The 13761-nt window shown below is 49.4% G+C and overlaps 1 pseudogene; it reads right to left on the minus strand.

Moving 5' to 3' along the window:
• Positions 1-10570, minus strand: part of LOC149126906 (developmentally-regulated GTP-binding protein 1 pseudogene) — a 29056-nt pseudogene extending 18486 nt beyond the window's left edge.
• Between the last annotated feature and the right edge of the window lie 3191 nt (positions 10571-13761).

Below are 13761 nucleotides of genomic sequence, written 5' to 3' on the forward strand. Positions count from 1 at the left end.
AGAAAGAAAGAGAGAGAGAGAGAGAGAGAGAGGTCTTCCATCCACTGTTTCATTCTCCAAATGACTGCAATGGCTGGGGCTGGGCCAAGCTGAAGACAGGAGCCCAAAGCTTCTACCAGGTCTCCCACATGGGTGCAAGAGCCCAAATACTTGGGCCATCTTCTGCTGCTTTCTCAGGTACATTAGCAGGGAGCTGGAATAGCCGGGTCTTGAACCAGTGCCCATACGGGCTGCCAGCATCACAGCGGAAGTTTACCTACTGCATCACAGCACTGGCCCCTCACCATTGCTTCTGTACAGACTCCATGGTGGACTATTAAAGACCCTGATTCAGTCAAAGGTTCAAGTTCTGGGTAGAAAAGTAGAGACCAGGTGCTAGATACTGGTTCAACCAAAATGATTTTCTAGTCATGAATCCTAGAACTGAATCATGGAGTTGAAGCTGGTCTACTATATCAAGAGGGGATCCCTGTGCCTACCCTTCTCATCTGAGCTTTTGTCCATTATATCATGTGTTCTGTCAACATTTTGTCATTTTAAGGGGGTAAGTTGACCCTATAAATACTTTCATGATTTCACCCACACACATACATACTCCAGGTTGCAACTAATCTCTTTGCTATAAGATTAGGGTTAACTGACCACCACCTGCAACACTTTCTATATTTTTGTCTATCTCATTAACCCATCATCTTGTAATTACTACATTGGGAAAGAAAACACATGGGTTTATCAAAGAGTTTGAAAGTAGATCTTAGAATCGAGGAACAGTGTGTGTAGCCAGGCCTCCTGAGGAATTAGATGGAATCCTCTTTCTCTTGGGATTACATATCTCTTGTTTCTACTCTCTCATGAGGTGTCTGACACGGTCCCACTCTTCCCCATATCTCTCCACACTCTCTGATCATCCATGCCAACCATGGAAAATGCCTAGACCATAGCGTGAGTGTCAGGTGCTGAGTGCAAGTTGAATGTAGACAGTGACTACCATCTTTGCAGCAGGAGAATCTCCCGTGACATCCATCTTGGAACCCATTTGAATCCATGAGCGTGTGGTGAGGAGCTGTCCTTGGATCCCAGAGAAGAGCCATCCTGGGGAATTGTAGGCAGAGCAGATCTCACCAAAGGCAGCTGTTTGGAGCAGTAGAACGTGGTGGCTGAGAGCACAGAGCCACAACCAGATGGCCTGCATCCAATGTCTGTGTTATCCTGATCAAATACCTGAACTTCTCTGTGCCTTGATTTCCTTTTCTGTAACGTAATCATACCTAAGGCATACAGCTGTGGTGAGGATTCCGTCCACGGTAAATAGAAAGCAGGAGAAAACTTCCCTGCCAGATGGTGAATATTAATAAATGTCTGTTGTTATTGTAAAAGAGAGGCTATGGATGCCTGGTGCTTTAGAAGAGAAACAGCTTCAGACTGCCAAGCCCTGCCTGACTCCTGCTCCTAAAAGCCCCCTCTCTCCACATTTGGAGAAACCCGACTCCACCCGAAGGCTCGATGGCACGCGGGGAGCTGAAAGAAAAGCTCACCTCAACGGAGGGATTTCAGAGAGCTCTGATTTGGTTTCCTTGGACCCGCAGTCACACCATCCTGCCGCCGACTGGGCCTTGACCCGGAGAGTCAGGTTTGATAAACCACTTCCAACTCCTTCCCAAGAGGAGGGGTGGGCAGCAGAAGGGCTGAGAGCCTCCTGTGCCCTATGCAGTCGGGCACTCACACACACTGCCTCCTTCCATGCTCACACAGCGGACATGGAAGGAATGATCCCTACTCTTCATAAGAAAAAAAGGAGGAGTGAAGTTCAAAAACTTCTGGTATTTTGTTCTCAACTCACCCAACTGGCCAGAGGCGGAAACGTCACATCCACATGTGCCTGATTCCAAACACCCCCCACTCCCTGGAGGCTGCCTGCCGCCCCTACACACACCCATTGTTCCTTGGGCAAAGACACACCTTCACACACACATGCAATTATTCCAGAACCAGGAAATATCTGCTCGGGCTCACCACTGTGCAAGAGGCTGAGACAGGAAACGGAGGTAAGGAGGCGCCTCGCTTGTAAAGGGCCTGCATTCTCATCCAAGAGATGGACAAAAAGACACGGGCTTTCTGAACTTGCTCTCCACCTCTTGATTTGATTTTCTAGATTAGATCAGAGAAAACCTGAAGAGGTAAAATCAGCCTGGCTTGGTGACCTGGCTTGGTGACTCCCGCTCAGTGTCATTGAATGGAGATTGCTGACATGGAGGGAGATCAGTGGAGCGGAAAATCGGGAGTTTCCTTTGGGGCAACATAGTGTCTTCCTTGACAGTGTGATGTTAGCAATCAAGCCCAAGTTCACCCCAGTTAGGCCATGAGAGCCCCCCCACTTAATTTTGTATCCACTTTCTTTCTGAAAATGAGGAAAATAGCACCTCTGGTCCCCAGGGCTGTGGTAGGGATGAAGTACGTTAATTACTGCAAAGCATCTAAAAAAGAGCCTGGCTCCCTAAGAATTGGCCTTCAGGGTAGACACTCAGTGCAGTTATTAAAGTGCTGCTTGGGACATCTGCCTGCCCTATCAGGGTATTTGGATCTGAGTTCCAACTCTGCTCACAATTTAGTTCCCTGCTAATGAGCATGCTAGGAAGCAGCAGGTGATGGCTCAAGTACTTGGTCCCTGCCACCCACATGGGAGACTTGGGTGTTCCCAGGTCCTGACTTCAGCCTGGCCTAGCCCTGGCTGTTGGGGGTGGGTGGCATTTGGGAAGTGAACGAGCAGATGGGAGAGCGCTCTCTCTCTCATTGTCTTTCAAATAAATAAAAAATGCTATTTTTAAAAAACAGAATTAACCTTCAGGGTCTGGTAAGTTTGAGGAGCCTCTGAGAGCTCAGCAGGTCAGCTCCGCAGGTCTTGGTCTGACCACCACTGGGGCCCTGACCGCAGGAGGGAGTCCCACTTTTGTGAGCCCAAGTGTGATTTTTTTTAAAAAAGAGATTTCTTTTATTTATTTGGAAGCCAGAGCTACAGAGAGAGGTAGAGACAGAGAGAGAGAGGTCTTCCATCCACTGGTTTACTCCCCAGATGGTCGCATTGGCCGGAGCTGCACCAATCTGAAGCCAGGAGCCAGGTGCTTCCTCCCGGTCTCCCATGGGGTGCAGGGGCCCAAGCACTTGGGCCATCCTCCACTGCACTCCCGGGCCACAGCAGAGAGCTGGACTGGAAGAGGAGCAGCCAGGACTAGAACCAGCGCCCATACGGGATGCCGGCGCTTCAGGCCAGGGTGTTAATCCGCTGTGCCACAGCGCCGGCCCCGGTTTTTTTTGTTTGTTTGTTTTTTGTTTTTACTTTTATTTTCATTTATTTGAGAGGCAGAGAGTTGCTATCCATTGGTCCACTCCCCAGAGGTTCACCAAGGCTGGGGCCAGGCCAGGCTGAAGCCAAGAGGCAGCAGCTTAATCCAGCTCTTCCCCCTGGGTGGCAGCCTCCCCAGGTCCACGTAGCAGGAAGCTGTGTTTGGAAAGTGGAGGCAGAGCTCAGACTCAGGGCCCCTGGTAACCACTGGGCCAAGTGCCAGCATCCGTGGACTAAGATCTGCGCAGCTGCTATAGGGACCACAATGCGGGAAATGAGCCCTAAGTGCTTTCTGGTCGATTCTGGTTCACCGTGCGTGCAGTTTCAAGCCTGTCTGATTGTTTTCGCACACCTTGAATGTCAATATCCAGGCCAGAGCCCTGCCCCGCCTCAGGGAGGGGCTCAGGCTCCCAGGGGAAGGTCCTGCCTCCAAAGACTCTGGACCGCATCCAGGACCCTTCCAGGCCAAAGGGAAGGAAGGGAGTCAGAGGGAGGAGGGCAGGGCCAGGCGGGGCAGGAATAGCTTCAGAAGGGAGCTGTCAAACTGGGCTTCAGGGTTTACAGGGTCTCATTTTCATTACACGCGGCTTCTGTTAGATCAATATAACCTTGTTAGGAAAATCTGGGGAGCAGGACACGGAAGAAGCCCATGGCCCCACAATCTCAGCCACCATTGGCACGTTAGAGACCTCTTTCTAGACTTCTTGTGGACGTGTGTTTTTATTTCCATCATTTTAATCCAGCCATCCAAGAGTGTCATTTTGTGTTCCATGTTTCCCTCGCATGTCCACCTTCTTCTTCCAAGCTGTGATATCAAACTGCACGGGCCACCCGAGGGAATGCGTCTACCTGAGGGAACACCTCTGTCCGCGTTGTCTGCCCCTGCTGTTTGAGGTTTCAGTTCACACTTGTCTACTTGGCACTTTTGTAACTAATTCTTGGATGAGCATCTTTGTGCATTGGCTTATTCTGCATTGGTAAAGTTTCTTTCAGTGGGCCTCCCAAAGTGGAATTTCTCCAATCATTTATGGCTCCTGAGGCTTACTGCACCTTGTACTTTCAAAGCACTCATCCACTGTGCAAAGCAGGATTCGGTTAGAATAAGAAGTAAGGGAAACTGAGGCCTTTTTTTAAAAAAAAAAAAAGATTTATTTATTTATTCGAAAGGCAGGGTTAGAGAGAGTCAGAAGCAGAGACAGAGAGAGAGGGAGAGAGAGAGAGAGAGAAAGTCTTCCATCCGCTGGTTCACTCCCCAGATGGCCACAATGGCTGGAGCTGTGCTGATCCGAAGCCAGGAGCCAGGAGCTTCCTCTGGGTCTCCCATGTGGACTTGGGCCATCTTCTACTGCTTTCCCAGGCCATAGCAGAGAGCTGGATCAGAAGCAGAGCAGCCGAGACTTGAACCAACACCCACATGGGATGCCAGCACTGCAAGCGGCGGCTTTACCTGCTACGCCACAGCACCAGTCCCTCTCGGTCTCTTGAAAACCCCAAGAGGGGCGAGCATCTGATGTAGGACTCAGGACACCCATGTTCCGTGTAGAAGTGCCTGGTTCACATCCTGGTTCTTCCACGTCTAATCCAGCTCCCTGTTAATGCACACCCTGGGAGGCAGCAGGTGATGGCTCAAGTACTGGGGTTCCTGCCACCCATGTGGGAGACCCTGATGGAGTTCCAGGCTCCTAGAACTGGCCTGCCTTGGCTGTGGCGGGCATTTGGGGAGTAAGCCAATGGCTGGGAGATTGCTCTGTCTGTCTCTATTTCTATGTATCTCTTGCTTTCAAGTAGAAATTAAAAAATAATGAAATGAAACAGAATGAAAATATATTTGAAAAATTTAAATGACAACACAATTTCTCCAGGGCCACTGTCAACCCAAAGAACTTTGAACTCAAAGATCCAGAAAGAGGAACCCGAGATGACTGAAAATGCCGGAGCCGTGTGGGAAATTATGCCAAAAGTGAGTCATGAGTCTAAACGTGTGGATGCCCACGTGCGTATGGTACCTGCTGCCGCACCACCCCAGACAGCCGACGGCTCAAGTGCTGAGTAGTGGAGACTGGCACGGTGAATTGCAGGCAGGTGCAGGGGAGGGCCAGGCCCCGGCGGCGTCATATTTGAAGGGCAAAGCTCTAATCTCCCAGGAGGTGACATGGAAAGTTACTCAGAGGCAGAATCTGCCCTCTCTCGATGGCTCCTAGAAGCCACCCCACCCTGCACCTCACCCAGGGCGCCATATAAAAAGGCAGTTCCGGCACCCACTCCCTGTTTGGTTCCAAGCTGCCTGCCTCAGCCCATCCCTCCCATCTCATCCTATTCCTGGATTTTATCCCTGCAGTCTTCAACCTTTCACTCTTCTGGGGGAAACAGGTACAGTCCTTTGGCATCTGCCATTGCATCCCTCAAACCCTAACTCTGGCTCCACTTCTGCCAGCGAGCCACTAAGGGGCGTCTCTGCTGGTCACTGTGTGTCACCCTCCCTGGAGGGCTTCCTCCCCGAGCTCTCCTCTCCCGCTGTGTGGTTACCCAGACTCTGCCGACTTCTGGGTCTTCTTCCAGCCCAGACCACTCCCCTGAGCACAGGCCCACATTTCACCTGCCGTTAGTGCTCCTACCCAGATGTTCCACGGCTCAAGAGTCAGCTGAAGCCAGTGTCACCTCTTTAGGTCTCCCCTTCTCCAGTCTCCTGTTCTGCGAGACACACCACCCAGGCCTTATGCCAAATAGCTGCCGGTCTCCTAGCCTTGACCTTATGCTGACGTCACATCCGTCTGATCCCCAGGTAGCTCTCAAATCCACCCCTTCCCGACCTGCCTCTCTCCAGGCCCTCAGATGTGCCATCCTAGTGACCACTTGACCCATCTCACCGATCTAGGTCTTCTCTCTTCTATTCCATGGCTCCCAGAATAGTCCTTCTAGAACAATTGTGTGGTCTGGTTGCTTCTCTGTTTAAGAGCCTAGCAGCTTCCTGGAGCCAGGGGTGCTGGGATAACATTCCAAATCCAGCCGTTCATTCACTCACCCAGCAGACAGGCACAATGCTGGCACAGGGAATACAGGAGAAATGACGCTCCGTGCCACGCAAGGTCATCTGAACAGCTCTGCCGTGCACACCCCCACCTCGCACCCCACGGGTGCACTCAGTCCCGGAGCACTGTGCCTCCCTGCCTCGGACAAGTCGCTTCTTGTTCTTTCTTTGGCTAACGGTTATTTGTTCTTCCCAAGCGACTACATGCTCAGCTCCTCTTCAAAGCTTCCCTAACACCCCTCCCCCCCCCAGCCCCTTGTGTCCATACCTGCACTTCCTCTATGCGCCAGCACCTGTGTTTACCCCTGGTTGGTGTTGACCACACAGTGTGCTGACATCACTTACTTGCTTATATTCCGTTCCCCACCCACCTTCTCCACACACACACACACACACACACACACACACACTTATTAAGTCTCTTAACCTAGGGCTAGGGTATTTCATTGTTGTTTAATTAATGAATTTTTAAAAAATAATTTAACACATAGTACTTAACATTTTTATGAGGCACAGTACAATATTTCTTTTTTTAAAAGCTTTTATTTCATGAATACATTTTTCATAGGTACGACTTTAGGAATATAGTGGTTCTTTCCCCCATACCCACCCTCCTACCCCAACTCCCTTCCCACCTCCCTCTTCCTCTCCCATCCCCTTCTTCATTATGGTTCATGTTTAGTTTAATTTTATACACAGAGGACCAACTGTATGTCAAGTACAGATTTCAACAGTTTGCAACCCCCCAACACACACACAACATGTACAATACAGTTTGAGAACAAGTTTTGCAGTTAATTCTCATAGTACAACTCATTAAGGATGGAGGTCCTACCTGGGGAGTAAGTGCACAGTGACTTCTTTGTTCCTTTAACAATTAACACTCTTATTCATGATGTCAGTGATCACCCGAGCCTCTTGCCATGGGCTGCCAAGGCTATGGAAGCCTTTTGTGACCACAGACTCCTTCAGTATTTGGACACGGCCATAAGCAAAGTGGAAGTTCTCTCCTCCCTTCAGAGAAAAGTACCTCCTTCTTTGATGGCCCCTTCTTTCCACAGTACAATATTTCAACAAGGCCTGGGATTTTTTTTTTTATCACCAGTGCCCAATAATACCTAGTATCTAGTCCACATTTGGTAAATGAACTATATGAAGATATATGTCATTCCTGTTTTAAGTTAATAGCATATCATATTTGATGTATTTATTAATGTAATTCATTATAAGTGCAAATAATTGTCTTGGTCACCTTGGGTACACCATTTTGTTTAAATTTATTTTTATTTATTTGAAAGGCAGAATGACACAGAGAGGGAAAGACAGAGATCTTCTATCCTCTGGTTCACTCCCCAGATGGCCACAATGGCCAGGTCTGGGCTAGGCAGAAACTGGGAGCCTGGAACTCTATCTGCCTTCCACATGAAAGACAGGGGCCCAAGTACCCCATCTTCTGCTGCTCCTAAGGTGCACCAACAGGAAGCTGGATTGGAAATGGAGCAGCACGCCCATCGTGGATGCCTGCATTGCAAGCAGTAGCTAAACCAGCTGTGCCACGCGCCTGTGCCTGGATGCACCATTTAACAAACAGTGGAGAGAGAAGCATGGAGTTCATGGGGTCGGTGTCTACTGAACAAATGTTACTGAGTGCCTACCATGTGCCAGGCATCATTTTAGCACTGGGGATACAGCAATGAAAAAAAAAAAAAAACGGACAGAGTTGCTTTCGTCACGGAGCTTGTATTCTCACGGGAAAAGGCAGACCATACACCCATACGCAAGTGGCAATCTCAGAGGCTGACAAATGCCGTGAAGAAAACACAACCATAATTGAGGAGAGTGTTCTTGGAGGCAGGAGGTAAGCTGGGGAGGCTCCTCTCTGCTTCCTCACCGATGAGTAAGGAACCATCCAGCTCTGGAAGGTTCAAGAAAGCTGCCGTGGTCGGCCCATCCGGAGAGGCAAAGGGAAGGTCTCAGTTCGTCACCGCCTGGGCGGCCTCCTCACCCTCCAGGCGTCTGGTCTTTACCCACTGTCTGAGGATTGTGCTTCACAGAGAGACCCCAGGCCACAGCATACGTAAATTCGTGCTTAAGATCTTTGTGAATCATGCCAGCGCCGCGGCTCACTAAGCTAATCCTCCGCCTTGCGGCGCCGGCACACCGGGTTCTAGTCCCAGTCAGGGCGCCGGATTCTGTCCCGGTTGCCCCTCTTCCAGGCCAGCTCTCTGCTGTGGCCAGGGAGTGCAGTGGAGGATGGCCCAAGTGCTTGGGCCCTGCACCCCATGGGAGACCAGAAGAAGCACCTGGCTCCTGCCATCGGATCAGCGTGGTGCGCCAGCCACAGTGCGCCGGCCGTGCCGGCCATTGGAGGATGAACCAACGGCACTGTCCACTCTGTCTGTCAAAAAAAAAAAAAAAATCTTTGTGAATCTTCAGGCACAAATCCTCCTCGAGGTCCTGGAGTAAGGCAGAGCCATGGGGGGTGGTAGCTGGCCTTTGAGGTTGGTGTAAAACTTCGGTAGTTTGAGGCAGGTCCAGATGTTTTCCAACAGGTCACCAGTGTGGATGATACCTTACCTCCTAGATGATACCCAATTCCTTGGTGCAGGTCTGAGCAATCTCATCCAACACAGAGATACCAGGGCTATAAATTCAGCTTTCTCCCAGCACGCCAATGAGGTCATCAGCTGTGGGCATCGCTGGGCAGAGTCACTTTGGCACTGTGAATTCTGTATTCATGCAGAATGTTCTTCACAGCTTCAGCATCCAGTTCACCCGGAGGGCAAGCACCCACGAGATTAATGCCTCCCTTGTCCTCCTTCTTAAAGCCAGTGTTGGGAGCTTTGCTGTTCCAATGAATGCCAACGCCTTCCAGCTCGTTTGTAGTTACCTTCACAGGTGCCCAGGGCTTCAGGGCATCCACAACAACAAAGGCCACCTCAGCGTCGTGGTGGTCTCTACCTTTCTCGTCCCTGGTACCTTTGGTGACACCTGACGGACCCAGGAGCTGGATCTTGGCAGCTTTGTGTCTGATGACACCGGGCACAGGGCTGCCCCCTCAGCATATACCCCGCCAGATTACTGGGCAATGCTGACCTCCTCACAGATGGAAGACCCACAAACCTGATCTGAGCATCACCTGCCTTGGCCACATCAAAGCCTTCTGGTCCACCAGGTCCTCCAGCTTTTGGAGGAGTGAGTCTTTGGGGGAAAGTCCAGCAAGGTGAACCTTAAGCAATGCTCAGTGCGGTGCTGTGGCCTAGTTCTTTTGAGTGCAAATCATCTGAACTTTCCCCACAATCTTTGCAAAGGTGCTGCTCATGGGGCTGGGTTTGGGGGCACAGTGGCCTCCACATTGCCTGTCTCCCCTAGCACAACTACTGGCAGACTCTGCCACTGTCACCTGGTTCCTTTGCAGGGCACAGGTGCTGGTTTGTATAATCAAAGGAGCACCGTAACTGCAGGTGGGAAGGTGGGTGTGGTGGGGGGGACAGGATGCCGGAAGCTACTCAGGAGCCTGTTGGGAGGGGAAGGAAAGCTTCTGATTTGTGTTTCTGGAAGCAGATCCCGGAGAGCGTGCTGGAGAGTTCCTGACACTCGCTGAGAAGATGGCTTGCTGGATAGAAAGAGCACATCCACGCCTGGTGGGGTGTGTGAGAACATGCCTGCTTTTCCTGCCACACACAGGAATCGCACATGTGTCCCATGTCAAGTTCTACCACAACCGTCACACCTGGATGGTGGCTCACAGCTGGAATGGTTGTGGGGCTGGCTTTGCACAGCTCCTGGGCTGTCTCCTTGGGGTTTCATTTCCGTACCGAAGTCTCTTTGATTTCTTCTGAATGTGTCATCAGCATTTCCCCTTGCAGTCTCCCAGCTTCCTGGAGGCTGCTCAGTCAGTGATCTACGCTCAAGCTTTGATGAACAGAGTAGTAAGAGCACATGCAATTCTTGGATGAAGTGACTGAACGCTCAGAGACACACACAGTTCTCAGCCATGTGTTGCACCAAGTACCTGTTCATGGGGAACCATTTGCGTGTTAGGGGGATGAGGTTTTCCTGTGAGCATCAGATGTCTATCCACATTTGATGGCTGGACTGAAGCATGAAGGCCATCAGCTACTCCCCCTTGGGGAGCCTAATAAAGTTTGTTGAATAAATGAACAAATTCTTGACTCTGACGGCCTCAGGAGTGGAAGCAAGTGGCAAGGAAAGGTCTAGGGAACACTCTAGGTGAATTCTGTAGTCTCCTTTGTGAGCTTGACTGGCACAAAATTCCAGGGCTGATCACCCCTCCTTGGCTTCTCTCTTTCTTCTCTCCTCCCTGCCTCCTTCTTTTGTGTGTCTATTTTTAGTTACAAAAGTCATACGTATAGCACCTCCTAACAAATACCCATTCGCTTCCCTAGAGGTCGGTAGGGAAACTGTGAAATTGCTTCCATGGACTTCCGTGCCTGTGTGGCCTGGCTGTGTAAGTTATAATACATGGCACTGTTTTGATATAGATGTGTTATATTAGATGCGTTGTTCAGCAGATCATTCAGTTTTTGCAGTGACAATGGTGTGTCTTCAAAAACTCTCCAATGACCGTATGTCAATCTATTTCATTTTTAAAAACTGCTACTCAACATGCCACAATGAATGAACCTGCATCTTAGTACACTTAACCATTCTTTTTTTTCCCCTTTTTGTAATTGTGTGTGTGTGTGTTAAATCCCAAATACAGGAAAAGGGCAAAAAAGCTCTATGGTTTATTCCAAAGTAAACACCAGTACAACCAGTTCAGGAAATAGACTAGTACCACCACTCCAAGGGGCCCCTCCATGTCCCATTCACCACATCATCCCCCGCTCCTCCCCCAACACATGCACTTTAAGTTTTATATATTTATCTTTATTTACTCGAAAGGCAGGATGACAGAGAGAAAGACAGAGAGTTCACCCATCTGTTGATTAACTCCCTCAAATGCCTGCAACAGTTGAGGCTGGGACGGGCTGGAGCCCGGAGCCCAGAACTCCATTGGGATCTTCCAGGTGGGTGGCAGGGACACAAGTTCTTGGACCACCACGTGCTGCCTCCCAGGGTGCACACTAGCAGGAAACTGGATTAGTAGACGTGCTGAGAATTCTGATATGGGATGCAGACGTCCCAAGCAACATCTTTTATTTTATTTTTTTTTATTTTTATTTTTTTTTTAATTTTTTTGACAGGCAGAGTGGACAGTGAGAGAGAGACAGAGAGAAAGGTCTTACTTTGCCGTTGGTTCACCCTCCAATGGCCACCGCGGCCGGCGCACCACGCTGATCCGAAGGCAGGAGCCAGGTGCTTCTCCTGGTCTCCCATGGGGTGCAGGGCCCAAGGACTTGGGCCATCCTCCACTGCACTCCCGGGCCACAGCAGAGAGCTGGCCTGGAAGAGGAGCAACCGGGACAGAATCCGGTGCCCGACCGGGGCTAGAACCCGGTGTGCCAGCGCCGCAAGGCGGAGGATTAGCCTAGTGAGCCGCGGCGCCAGCCTTCATTTTGCTTTACATCCTCACCAGTGATTAGTATTACCAGTCCTTTTATTTCTAGCAATTGTGATGGATGGGTAGTTGAATCTTCTTGTGGGTTTACTTTACGCTTCTCTGAGTCTTAGGTTTTCTGGTCAATGGATAGCTTCATTTGTGAAGTGTCCACCCAAGTATCTTGTCTCTTTAGCTACTTACCTTTACATTCTCTCTCTCTCTCTCTCTCTCTCTCTCTCTCTAAGATTTTGTTTATTTATTCATTTGAGAGGTAAAGTTATAGACAGTGAGAAGGAGAAATGGAGAGAGAGGTCTTCCATCTGTTGGTTCACTCCCCAGATGACCACAAAGGTCAGAGCTGTGCCAGTCTGAAGCCAGAAGCCAGGAGCTTCTTCTGGGTCTCCCACATGGGTGCAGGGGCCCAAGGACTTGGGCCATCTTCTACTACTTTCCCAGGCCATAGCAGAGAGCTGGATCAGAAGTGGAGCAGCTGGATCTCGAACCAGAGGCCATATGGGATGCTGAAGCTTCAGGCCAGGGCATTAACCCGCTGTGCCACAGCGCTGGCTCCGATCTTGTTCTACAACAGAGTACTTTGTTGTTTCTGGCCCTTTGCATTTCCATCCACGTAGGTTCTTGTGAATATTTCATATATACTAAGATATCATCTATGAATCAGAACAGTTTTGTATTTTTCATTTTCATTTCATCAGTCTTTCATTTCTTGTTATTGTTTTTATTTAACGGCTAAGAGATTCAACCAAAATTTAACAGGAATAGAAGTAGACATCTGTGTCTTATTCTTATTTTAAAAAGCAAAATCTCCAAAATTTTAGCACTAAGAATGAAATCTTCAGGCCCAGCGTTGTGCTACAAGGGTTAAGCCACTGTCTGTGATGCTGGCATCACACATGAGTGCCAGTTCAAGTCCTGGCTGCTCCACTTCCAGTCCAGCTCTTTGCAAATGTGTCTGGGGAAGCAGTGGGTGATGATGGCCCAAGTATTTGGGCCCCTGACACACATGTTGGAGACCTCGATAAAGCTCCTGGCTCTTGGTTTCAGCCTGGCCCAGCCACAGCTGTTGTGGCCATTTGGGGAATGAACCAGTGGATAAAAGAGCTCTCTCTCTCTCTCTCTCTCTCTCTCTCTCTCCCTCTTTCCCTCTCTTCTTCTAACTCTGCATTTCACATAAATAAATCCATCATTTTTAAAGAATGAAGTTTGATAAAATTATTTTCCCCCTCAGATTTGTTGGGAGATTAGAGAAATTATCTTCTATTACTAATGTTCTAAGAATTTTTTTTATGAATGACAAATATTAGCAAAAATGTTTCCCTATCTGTGAGTCATAGTTTTTCTATTTCATTACTGTGCAGAATTCCTTTGGTTAATTTTCTAGTGTTCTTCTAGGAACAAAGTTAATTTGGTCCTGAAGCTTGTTACATAGCTGTACTTGGTTGGCTGGTGTTTGGGGTTTTTTTGCCCGTGTATGCGAGAGGAAGATTGACTTGAAGTTTCCCCTGTTGTCCTCGGCAAGTTTTGGCATTAAAGTCATGCTTTCCTCATATGGCAACTTTGGAGTTCTTTTTTTAATTAATTTATGTATTTTAAAGTCAGAGTTACACAGAGAGAGAAGGAGAGGCAGAGAGGGGGAGAGAGAGAGGTCTTCCATCCACTGGTTCACTCCCCAATTGCCCACAACAGCTGGAGCTGCACCAATCTGAAGCCAGGAGCCAGGAACTTCCTCCAGGTCTCCCATTCAGGTGAAGGGGCCCAAGGACTTGGGCCATCTTCTACTGCTTTCTCAGGCCACAGCAGAGAGCTGGATCAGAAGTGGAGCAGCCAGGGCTCGAACCGGCGCCCACATGGGATGCCTCACTGCAGGTG

Source organism: Oryctolagus cuniculus, chromosome 4, assembly GCF_051225735.1.
Source record: "Oryctolagus cuniculus isolate XC-2025 breed Fujian yellow rabbit chromosome 4, ASM5122573v1, whole genome shotgun sequence".
Lineage (NCBI taxonomy): Eukaryota > Metazoa > Chordata > Mammalia > Lagomorpha > Leporidae > Oryctolagus > Oryctolagus cuniculus.